Source organism: Bombus affinis, chromosome 4 (assembly GCF_024516045.1).
Source record: "Bombus affinis isolate iyBomAffi1 chromosome 4, iyBomAffi1.2, whole genome shotgun sequence".
Classification (NCBI taxonomy): domain Eukaryota; kingdom Metazoa; phylum Arthropoda; class Insecta; order Hymenoptera; family Apidae; genus Bombus; species Bombus affinis.
In genome coordinates, this window is record NC_066347.1 from 9,032,385 (window position 1) to 9,044,577 (window position 12,193).

Consider the following 12,193-nt stretch of genomic DNA (forward strand, 5'->3'; position numbering starts at 1 on the left):
TACATTGTAAATATTTAAGAATTGTTTCTTTCTTAGTTGTTATTTTATTTGACTCGGATTACTTATAGGTATTTTATTAATTATAAAAGATCGTATATGTTAGCAGTTATGTGGAAACAGTAAAATCTATGAATATCAGAGCACTTAATGAATCGAATTCAGTCATATATTTAATCTATGACGAAATTAACTATAATATCGTTGAAAGACCGCAATTATGCAGAGACTATGTATACATAATATATACAGTATATATATGTTCAAGAGTCGTTTCATCTACAATCTGCCCTTAAGGCGTGTGAGACCTACTTAGAGATATTGTCTAGAGACGTGTACCTGCATGGATGGCATGTTTGTGTCGACAGATAGTTTGTAAGACATGAATATTCTGTAAAATTTAGACATACAAGACAGTATGTATACGACACACGATAGTGTATACTATAAATGTAATATTCAATGTGTGTCAGCCGCCTATTCGAGAAAAATAAATCATTTCTGAGCAATAGAGAGGCGTTCATACATCTGTCGAAAATTTGTTATTGCTACCGAAGACATTCTCAGTTGCTTAAAATTTCTCAGAAGCAGTAAACCGAACAATAGTATCTTCTGTGTCATCAATATCTGCATATTCATCGTATGGCGTCACACATTTCTCAATATCACTTATTCCCAAGATATTTCACACACAGAAAGGGTCTTTGTCGATCATCATGGATACCTAAGAAACTCTCCTCGATGAAGCTTATCTAGAATCTTTCTGTTTGTCGACAAAACCTACTCAAGATCAACCACGTCGTGAATCCTTCTAGTGGATCAGTCGATGTTTTGAGAAAGGCCTCGCGACTTCTCGGTTCCTTTAACGCGCGGCTAACGATGCACTTCTTCAGACGCGAGTGCGCTACATCATTATCCTTACGTCATTTCTAAGAACTATAGTGCGCTCCGCAGCCGTTTCCCACGAGACCGTGACTTTAGTGCGAATGCAAATCCGTTCGACGATTAATTAGAATTCCCGCGGTAGGCAGCCGTCTGTAGTCGTTGCTCGGTCAATTGCGACTCGAAATTTCACGAAAGAAAGAAAAAGTCTGGATACCATATTCAGGATAGAAAGAGGGAAACCGAATATCCTGATTTTTTCCATGTTATGCATTAAAGCAAGAACGTCGATCGATATAGAATTTTGTGCACTTTCCTTATAAGACTTTAGAGCTAAATACGACGCGGTCTGATATCTTACTCCTACGCTTTGCTTAAAAGAACTTTTATTAACGCTAGAAAAACCAAAAGGCCTATACTTTTATTTTCGTCCTATCATTTTAATCATAATTATCAATGATAGTTAGTGTATCTAAATGTGGCAAGTTGGTAGTACTCTAAAAATTCACCTCTTTTGTCTACAACGATCTAACGACGTTCGCGAACGCTCGCATGGAAGAAGCGACGTAATTCGCGAGGCTCGTGAGAAACAATATACCGCCGTACTGCGTTGTGCGTCGACAATAGACTATGTTGGTACTTTCCATTCGCGACATTCGTCGTTGACATTTCTGCGGCACGCTATTCGTTGTCACCGATCGAGAATGGATAATTAACCGCATCCACGAAAGCGTACTTTCTTCTTGGAATTCGGCATTCCGATGACAACGCATCCAATTAACGCCGATCACAGGAGGCCGTGATTTACTGGTATATGATATATATGTAAGCTCAGTTTCATTTTCGCTAATAGATTTCTTTTTGAAAAAATTCAAAGAAGAAATAGAAATTCTATAATATACTTCGCTATAGCGTGATTTTCGCAATTTATTGCAATACTCATATAATTGACTTTCTCCTATTGCAGTATGAATGTGGGTTTCATTGAAGTATCAATTAACAGATTACTGTATTTAATTACATAAAGTACTTTAATTTACTTTTACTCGTACGGTAGATGAACAAAGTATTGTTACTGGCTCTGCGACTATTATCATTTGATATTCACTTTCCAATTAGTTATAATATATTTTGCTGTTTTATATATATTTATGAATGCAATGAAAACTGATTCTAGAACTCCCACTACAGTTTAACTGGAAATATCAAATACCCTTTTTATTATCTACATAAGACTTTTTCCATACAAACTAGTCAATGAATACTTCTTCTATCTAAAATCTCTAATTCAATCTCACATTTTTTCCCATTGATATTAAATGTTAATATTTCGATTTATCTTAGTTTCTTATTACATTTCTATGATTCTTGGACCCCATCAATCAATTTTCTTAATAATATAAAAATACTTTCCAGTAATATCTTCATAAAAAGAGAAATAGCAACTCTGGCTGTGAATTCCAAGAATCTGCCGCAATTCTTACTCCTATTACCTTCAACTGCCTGGATTACATCATCTTTTTTAGAATAAAGTCGTACGACGAAGTAGTATCTCCAATAAATACGTTTACGGACATCGTACAAGCACTTTCTAGAATATTATGCGAATACATAATTCGCAACGAGAGTTATATTTGGCTGATTTTCTTCAATTACTTGAAGCAGAAAACGCAATGTTTTTAATTACACCGGTTCGTTAGCTTTCGCGTATGGAATCACGGTTCAACGTCAATGAACTTTACGCTGGTCGAGCATCGAATAGGCGTACGATCTGAGAAATCGATGTTTCTGACCGATTCGGGAATTAGCACGGCGAATGCGTGGCCATCTACGACGAGAATAATGAGCAGTGAAAGCCTGTCGTTGGAAATTTATCAAAACAAGGCAGGCTTCGTTAAGCGAAACGCCTCGGAAAGATCGGCTTCATGTATATTAATTCGATGTAAGTGAAATAGGTATCGAGTCGTAGTGGCGATGGAATCGTTAATCGAGCGACACTTGCAAAGTTCAATGGAACTGTGCTTTAAGTCGCATGACAATTTATTTAGAATAATTTATCGATTTGGATATTTGCTTGTCCTAGACGAAGTACAATTCAATTACAATGTTCTGTTTGCTAATTTCATAAGATAGTAAATATCGTTTGCAGTTATTCATTGGCCATTGATTTGTATTTGCTTTGGTAAAGTTCATGTACTGGTACTATAAATCAACCGGAGCTTCCGGCAGTGTGTATCATTTAACATAAAATTTTGTTTCGATAATAACGAAACTTTTCCATAAACGAGGCCTGTCAAAAAGTTTTCCGAATCAACGAATTTGGTAAATTGGTTGAAACTAATATAAATATTGTGTTTCCTGTATACACGTATACTGTTGTGTTAATTATTTAAATTAATAGGCGTGTCTGGTCAAAACGTGGTTTCGTGAAAGATGACCTTTAGTATTTAAAGAACCAGACATCGATTTCACGACTTTCTTATTTAATATACATCTAAATAAATTATTTTTATGATACCTGACAGCAATGACTTTATTTAAGCGAAAGATACAGATACGTCCTTTTGACTTAAGAGGACGGTATATCATTTCATAAGATGCAAGATATGATACTGCTGATTTTTATGCAAATTTATATTTTTGAGAATATAATTAAAAACGTAGAGCTTTGACAGAAAATGACTTTACCTTGCAAGTATCGTAAAACGCATTATGCTGTGAATGCTTTATATTTATAATTTTTATATTTATACGTTTTTACGTTTTTATATTTACACATATTTATAAGTTTCATTCTAGTAAGCGTTCTATATACTCTTTGCATTAATTGTACATATCATCAAATAACTAATTACATCACAATAATTAACAATTATAAACAACAATTACAATTATAATTACATTTTATTCTTAAATCAGCAAACGATCATTAAAAACGACATCTGCATGTTCATATATTACGTCGTATCTCAAATAGCCTAACTCAAACGTACCGTTAAACCGCATCATACATCGTATACTACCATTTATTCGAAGTATCTTCACAAATAAGCTGCTAAGCTTCTCAGCTTCATATTATCTTTTTTTAAAACTGCCAAAACCATCGGATCATATGACGTAATTCCTGGCAGATTTCAATTTAATTCTGAAATCCATTTGATGACAACAAGCGAACATAGATGTCGAGTTAGTGATGTCGCTGATCACGCGAAATGTAAAATTCCCCGTCCACGAATAGAAATAACGACACTTTATGAATCGTAAAGGAATGCACGTTATTGCGACGTCTGGAAACTTTCTAACGGCGCTGGGTAAAGATGGGAACAAGTCCTTTCTCAGGGGACGCGAAAAAACTAATCTTCATTGAGCGTACGCCTAACCCTGTGTGTCGCAGCTAAGAAATTAAGCCGGCAAATGGTGAGATGTTATTCGAGTTTCTTTTCAATTATTCCGTTGCATTTTTTCTCAGCGCGGTCCCACGATTAGTCGGCACTCATATTCTATTCGTGAATTCACAAAGAAGGTCTTTCAAACTGGAACATATAGTTAGGTTAATTGTAAAATTTATCGATAATCGCTAATCGAATTTTTTAAATTAGTAGATATCGTATATACGAACGTCACAACGTATTGACAGTAGTCGATCAGAATATGAAAAGGATGATAATTGAAATGAAATGTTGAATCGAGGGATATAATTGATTAAGCGTTCGCGCGTTTCGAATACTCAGGGCAACGGAAATGTGAATTTATCGATGAAAATAAGAGAATACATTTCCTGTTGGTTTCAGTTTTAATTATTGCCGTCTATTGCGCTAAACGCACATGGTGTAACGTTTATCACGCAACTAATACGTAGCAACTCGAATAAATATCTGTATACATAAAGGTATATTATTAATCTAAATGAAATCGCTTATTTATGTAGAATTTCCTGTAATGTATAGCAATATTCTATAAATTAAATTTAGACATTAAAACGAGTGAAATGTATTACACAGATATTTGTATACGAAAAATCTTATATGCTATGGTTTGGTAGATTTTATAAAATTCAAGAGAGAATTTAATCTACGCATTTACTGTTTCAGTATGTTATTTATTAATTCAATCCTTTGAATTTCAAATTCGTTATTGAGCTAATGATAATAATTATTTGTCAAAGAGAAATATGACATTTATTCGAAATTATTTCAATAGATACTTGAATACCTTATGAATTAATTTGATTTTCCTCTTCTACTGAAACGAATATGATATTAATTATCGAGTTACACTTATTTTTTTATTTCTTGTCACCAAAATTTTATTAGTGATCACAACGATAAGATATCTGATAGGTACTAAAATTCGCGTTCACTCTATAAAAACATTCGTGCTTATATGGGGAAAGCTCTCAGCCATCTGCTACTAGTTCAACGACGAGAATAAAAGTTTTGGACTCGGTTTACCTGAAATCCCTGTCGTTGCTATCACGATTTTCCAATTTTTAGCAGCGTTTCTGCACTTTATTTCCTCGTATTTCTCCGTCCAGTGGTTTTGCACTAACAAAATCCCCTGTCATTTTATAGTTGAAACACTGTTTTCCTTCTCTCTCGGGAAGCCTCGTTCAGGTTACTACAGTCAAGTGACTTGAATCTAAGCAACTCGAAACTTCTTTTCCAATATGAAACTGTTGTTCACTTAAAAATATCGTTGCAAATTTTAAACAAAATACAGATTCTTTGATCTATTCCTCGATTTGAAAATATAATTCAATATTTCAAGTTACTTAAATTCAAACGATTTAGATTCAATTAATTTGACTAATCTGAATGAAGTTTTATTTATCACCAGTCGTTTGGCGAAACGGTAATGCTTTTTCTTTTGCAAAAGAATATTCCTATCACCAAATACCGGGAACGCTATCAGTTTGTCAACGAGCGCTCCATGGAACATTTTCAAATGAATTATTTAATGGATCGAGGATCTAGCCCGAATCCTCCGCGACTCGTGCACGCTCATTTTTGGAACAACTGTGTTGCTCTTTCGCGAACAAAAACTTTTCACTTTGCGCCAGGCGAAAGTCGTGCAACGTTAAATTGTTATTAGAGAAATGACAGTATTCCCCAAGCGCGATGCACGCTGGCTGCACCGCATTAAATTATGAGATCCTGATGTGCGTTTCCGTCCAACGGACTGTGTCGCACGGTTCTGTCAGCTGGAAAAAAGAAACGCCAGTTGGGAGCAGAGAAAACCGGTACTTTTAGCTGTTCTGTTTGCTAGAATGTCTTTTGTACTTGGTGTTATGTAAATTAATTACACTTTTTGTGAGATAATTAATTTAATATTTGCCTGACGCGTGTGAGTTTAACGCGATACTCGAATAAACATCTCTTTTTTAATTTATTGTGGTAGCCGGTATTACAAGAATCGAGATTAAAATTCTAGACCAATAAACTCCGTAAAAGAAATACCTAACCCAGAAGATTGATGCATTTTTGCAATCCGGTCTTTTTAAATTACATTCTCGTGGTTGAGATGATCGAAGAATTTCAATTCATCGATTTTCACAAAACAAACCAGATATAAATTTCATTCGATTTTCAATTAAAGTTGACCAAACAATGTCGTCATACATAATTGAAGCGAGGGAACGTCGGCCATGCAATTGTACGATTGTTACCATTCAGCCACGATCGACGGCGATTCCCCGCCATCTACGAAGCGTATTTTTTCCCCTTTCTAAAATATGAAAACGGCCGAGACCGCGTGCTGCGCATGGCGATAGTCGAAGCTCGATCCATTAAACCTGTGCGCGAATCGCAATCGTCGTGGCTTCTTCATAGAAAATTCCCGTTACCGCTCGATCTCGGCGAATAAGCGTTTATATCCCACTTGAGGAGAAATCGTCGCTGATGTCATTTGTCCGCCGTTGAAGCATCGGCAATCGTTCGCCGCATAATTAATTGCCGATCCTGCGATCTTCGTTCTGTTCCATGGTAGAAACTGGCTTTATACGACCGCCGTATTATTCTCACGAGAACAAGAAGACGTAGCTGCTTTTATTCGTTTGTTCGATTTATCGCGGCGAAGTCAAAGATGCGGTTGATTCGTATCCGTTTAATTCTTCGTAGACACTTGCGTGTACACTCGAAGCCAAAAGTGCATTTATATTGTATAAATGTGGAATTTAATTCGCACAAATTCTAAACTTGATATATTTTAGAAAATTTTACACAATTATGAAAGTACAAAAAATGTGCCATGTTTCATTTATAACACGAAATTGTCAGTCCTTTACCCATACCGAATGCTAAATTATCCGAATTATTCTAAATATTCGTCGAATTATATTTATATTATTGAAATATATCAGTTTCTTCATCTCGATGATTCATTGCAAAACTCGTGACACAAACTTTATACTCGTGGATACACTTTTGACTCCGACTGTATGAATAGACAAGATCTGCATTCAGATAAATGAGGATACAAATAGATGGTTTAACTCTTCAATAAACAATATAACTTCAAAGTTACATAACCGTGTATCTATACCTTTCAAAACATATTTTTTCTGTTTATATATTACCTTATATCGTTGCATTGTATCATTGTACTACCACCAAATAGAGTAATTGTAACAATTATTAGTTCCTGTTTCTCATGCCGAAGTAAGTAATTAATCGTAAGAAGATCCGGTTACAGAAGGTTAAATACACTCTTACGCTATTTTTCTTATACTCGTATAAAGAGATGTAATCCCTATAAAGAGTCCAAGAATCACGTGGGCACTTCACTCTTCAGAGAAAAAGAAGAACGGCGGAAGAATAATGGCCAAATTACGCAGCTCGCGTTCAATTTACCAACCAGCCTCGAGACGAGTTTTTTTGTTATTTCATCGTAAATCACGTGAAAGAAAAACCAGAAGGGAGCTTGAAAAATTAATTTATTCGATCAGTTTACAGTATCCTATCAATGTCATTGAACAAAAAACCTCAATACGCCATGGCTACATATTTCATAATTCATAACCGTGTTTGAGATTTTTCTGCGGTCTAGATTTTGAAATTTCTTCCATATTACTTTAAAAATAAATTTTGAGTTCTGTTTTTGTAGAACTACACGAACTTCTATTAATGAGTTGATGAATCGGTTGCAAATGACGGAGAAGACAAAGATATCCTTGCGGATATTTTCGCGCATTCCAGTGGATGCGGTTCATCGACATTAATAGTGGGAGAGTAGAGAGGTTGCCTCGAAGGTTGCCGCGATTGCCATTCTACGTCTTTTATAATTCTATATTCAGCATGGACACGGCTACGTTTCAACCGCTTTCTTCGAACGAACCCGCGCGAATTTCAAACAGGTGGAAGTGGATATCGATAACCTGTTCGACTACCAAGTTGTCTAACAAATTTTCTCTCTGGTCGGTTCTCTCACTACGAAACTTTGAGCCGTTAATTTATTAGCCGTATATTTTTATTTTTATAATTATCATAGCCGTATTTATTTATTTCATTTACACAACGCTCGATTGTAAGTAATTAAAAAGAGAAACATCGACGAGAAACAACGCGCCCATATAATCACACGTTCTTCGTGATTTCTGTTTGCGTTACCACTAAAAACGTTCATGCTGCTTGATACTGCCGTGTATTTATTATTTGAATAAATAACTTGTCGCTCTTGGAATATTGCGTGCTAATTATCGTGGTTCAATTAACATTTTCATTTAAAGGATATTATGTAATATATGTTTGGAATATTTCTGATGACATTTTTTACTAACATCATTGACTATCATACAGTGTAGTTAATCCTTCTGCCATACACTATAAATCAACCACAAAGACCTTCTTGTTCTCAAGATCTAATTATTTCTCTGTTAGATATACCACAAAAACAATTACGAAGATTTTCTTGTTCTTAAAGCTTTCCCTTTGTTATTAAATTCTTCACAACACAAACTAATAATGTCATAATATAAATGCGCCTCTTTCCTCTTAACTTTCTTTCGTTATTTATCGTGTATTGCCCAAGTTATAAATCTCCGAACATCATGAGTGCTTGAGTGCATCATCACACACGTTGGAATTATACAAATGTTATTTGCTGTCTTAACGCGTCCTAACGATTCGTCGACACTAAATCATATAATTAGAGAGGCTCGCGATTCAAATGTCGTGACGCAATCGTGGGTTGTAGCCAATGATCGTAGAAAAAAGAAATGAGCTTCGATGGCAGGATCGTACTCCGAGCATTCCTATGCAATTATAGTTTCCTTTTATCGTGTTGATCATACACCTGGATTGAGGGATCCGGTTTTACACCGAGCAACGAATGCGTAATGCGTGTTCATTAGCGATCCCGTTGAAAGTGGCTACGCGAGGATCTATAATATTCCACGGACATGATCGACTTGCTTGTGTTAGGAACAGTCGGTGATAATATGAGGAACGTACACACAGGTGAACGTGTACCCGCGCAAATCGCGAGAATTCCGATTGAATTATTTCGTTATTTTCCAATGAAACGGCCGAAGGTTGTGATAGCATTCGTTTACACATTCTCGTGATTGTTAACAATTAATTCTCCGTAACGCCATGTCACTTTAACGTTACATGGATTTCGATATATCGGCATTATGTTTTATTTTATTTATCTGTTGTTGTGTACAGATAGTAGCAATATTTGTTTTTGATTAAACACTTATGGAAAAATACGATAGCTTTATCTTCGTGGCCTTCCGATCATAATATTACTATTTAATACAGTTTAGAGGAAACTATATTAATACGATGGATTTTTTTAAAGCAGTGCAACTAATTGTATAGCCCAACATATTTCCATATTTTTAAACCAGGATGAAAAACTACTTTTTCCCCTAGCAAAAGGAAATAAAGTTCCTGACTACGATGATTGCTTCGAGCGACCCGCGAGTGGATTCGTGAATCCGTTTGAAGCAATTTTTCAGTAACGAATCGAAAATTTCACGAAAAATGGTCCGCGAATGCAAACTACCTGGTCGTTCTACGCGTGTAAACTGGCGCACGTAACTGCAATCTCGATGTCCCGCTATGCTTTATGTAAAACTGACATATTTTCACGGGACGATATTCAAAATATCTACATGGCAAATTCTTAGATTGGTTTATCTCGCAATGGAACAGGATAGTAACTGTATTACGAATTATGGTACGGCCAACCGGTTTCGTACTGCAATTACTTGTTTGTTAGGTAAATCGATTTCTGAAGTTTCCTAGAAAATGGATTCGGGGAAAATGGAAATAATAGAGGAAATTGATATAGAGTAATTTGTGGTAATTTAGAGATATGATTTTGTCAATCGTCATTATCTTAATTATTTTTTAACAAGAACATCGAATGAATATCCTATACGTTGGTAGAATATTATTCAATACAAATGCATATAGTCTTTTTTTTCTTACAATAATACAGTAACGTATTATTACAATATTTCTAAAAGTAATTAAAACAGAGTTAAGAATTTCAGCAGCACAAATATGCTTAGGAAATATTTGAAATTTAAAATTTGTTTTATATGCGATTTTATAAAAATCAGTCACTTCCTAATAAAATTATAAGAATGTTGTTTATATGTTGTTGTTCATTATAAGAATGATGTTTACAGTATTATAAGATTAGAAAATATTACGATTAGTACATAAACGTTTCACACTTCGCGTCGAGGATGCTCAACATGATTCCACTTGTGCTCTGATGTTGTATGTAACTTCGAAGGACGTTGAAAATTATTTCTCGTAGTGTACTTTAGAATTGCAAATAACATCACACATACGGTTGAATTATACGCATTACGTGCCACGACCAATTTTCTCGTCGTTTTGCCGAGTGAAAGGTAATTTAACGATATCACGGGCCTCGTGTTTTTCTCTCCTCAAAACGTTGCCGACCTCTTCTTTCTTTCATCGTCATTAGCGAGTTAAAGTAACGTGAAAAAATAATAGAAATGAAAGTTTCGGTAAACCTTTGAATGAGTGCGGGCAGTAAGAAATATCAAATTTTTGTATCTTTCATTTCTTTATTTATCTTGATTTTATTTGTACGTAAATAATATTGGAAACGCGGAATACATAAATTCTAACTACGTATCTCTGGATACTGATGTCTATAATTCGAGTTTTTATTCCTGGGTACTGGAAAGACAGTTTCGATTTAAATATGAATAAAAAATGGATGCTGATAAATGGTTAACGTGTTCGTTCATCAAAACATTTGTGAGTTCTTGCTACGTCCTTAATCTTCGTTGCGAATAAATACGTTTATTAGCTACTGATACTCCAGTCTTTGCTATTTATGGTCATTGAATTTTGTTAGTCTTTCTACCATTACATCATTGCTTCGCTAAAGATTTATCCTTCCATAGCACTTTTATTTTCATTTTTCCGAAACTAAAAAAAATCCGATAACGTAACTACTAACTAAAACAAAGACAGGATTCAATTTTATCACTGTTTCTTGAAAAAACTTTTTTAAAGGGCATCAGGTTTTATTATGTCTACAAGAAATAATATTGATGTCATTCTCATTATTTTCACCATTAAAAGAGCTTAAGAAAATTATTCGACATACAACAATTTCTAAGAATATTATATTTTCTCACGATTTTCCATAAATCGGCCACCTGTCCGCTCGTTAAAGAAGGTCTTTTATTCCCCTTACATAATATGCCAGTTATGTCCGCGCGTGTTCATATACATATTTCAATCCCCTTTCTGATTCTGTACATACGTATATCGTATTGAGTGTCATTATCTCGTAACACCCACGTTTCCCACTGTATACCTACGTGAAGTCTATTACCTTCACCCGATCAGACATTGTGAATGCAGTATATGTAAATAGAGTAGCTACACGATTGCCGAAGGTTATAGAACGGAACGCGCAAACTGTTAACGTTTACAGGTTAATGAGATGAATTTTACGGTGCAATAGACCACCTACGCAGTCGCGATCGTCCTTAAGATCGTCAATAGTCGGTAAATGTATGTGAAATGTGAATCGGTGCGCGGGCGAAAATTTGAATTATAATATTCGCGTGCTTCATCGTTAAAAGATTTCTCTCATGTGTATACATCGCGTAGGCATTATTGAAACGTTTTCGTAAAATGTGTATTACATATTTACGTACGTATTTATTTGCTTGAATATTTATGAAAATGCATTTGGCAATTTATACAAATTAAAAATAAATCGAGACAGCGTTAAATTAGTTTGAAAATTTATAAAAGTATACTGCACCGAGTGACACTTGATATTTACGATGCAAGAAGTTGCAGCAAGCATA

General features: G+C 34.9%; 1 protein-coding gene across 11 annotated transcripts in view; it reads left to right on the forward strand.

The window, feature by feature from the left end:
• Nucleotides 1-12,193, forward strand: part of LOC126915830 (uncharacterized) — a 39,592-nt gene that overhangs the window by 14,644 nt on the left and 12,755 nt on the right. The window lies entirely within an intron of this gene.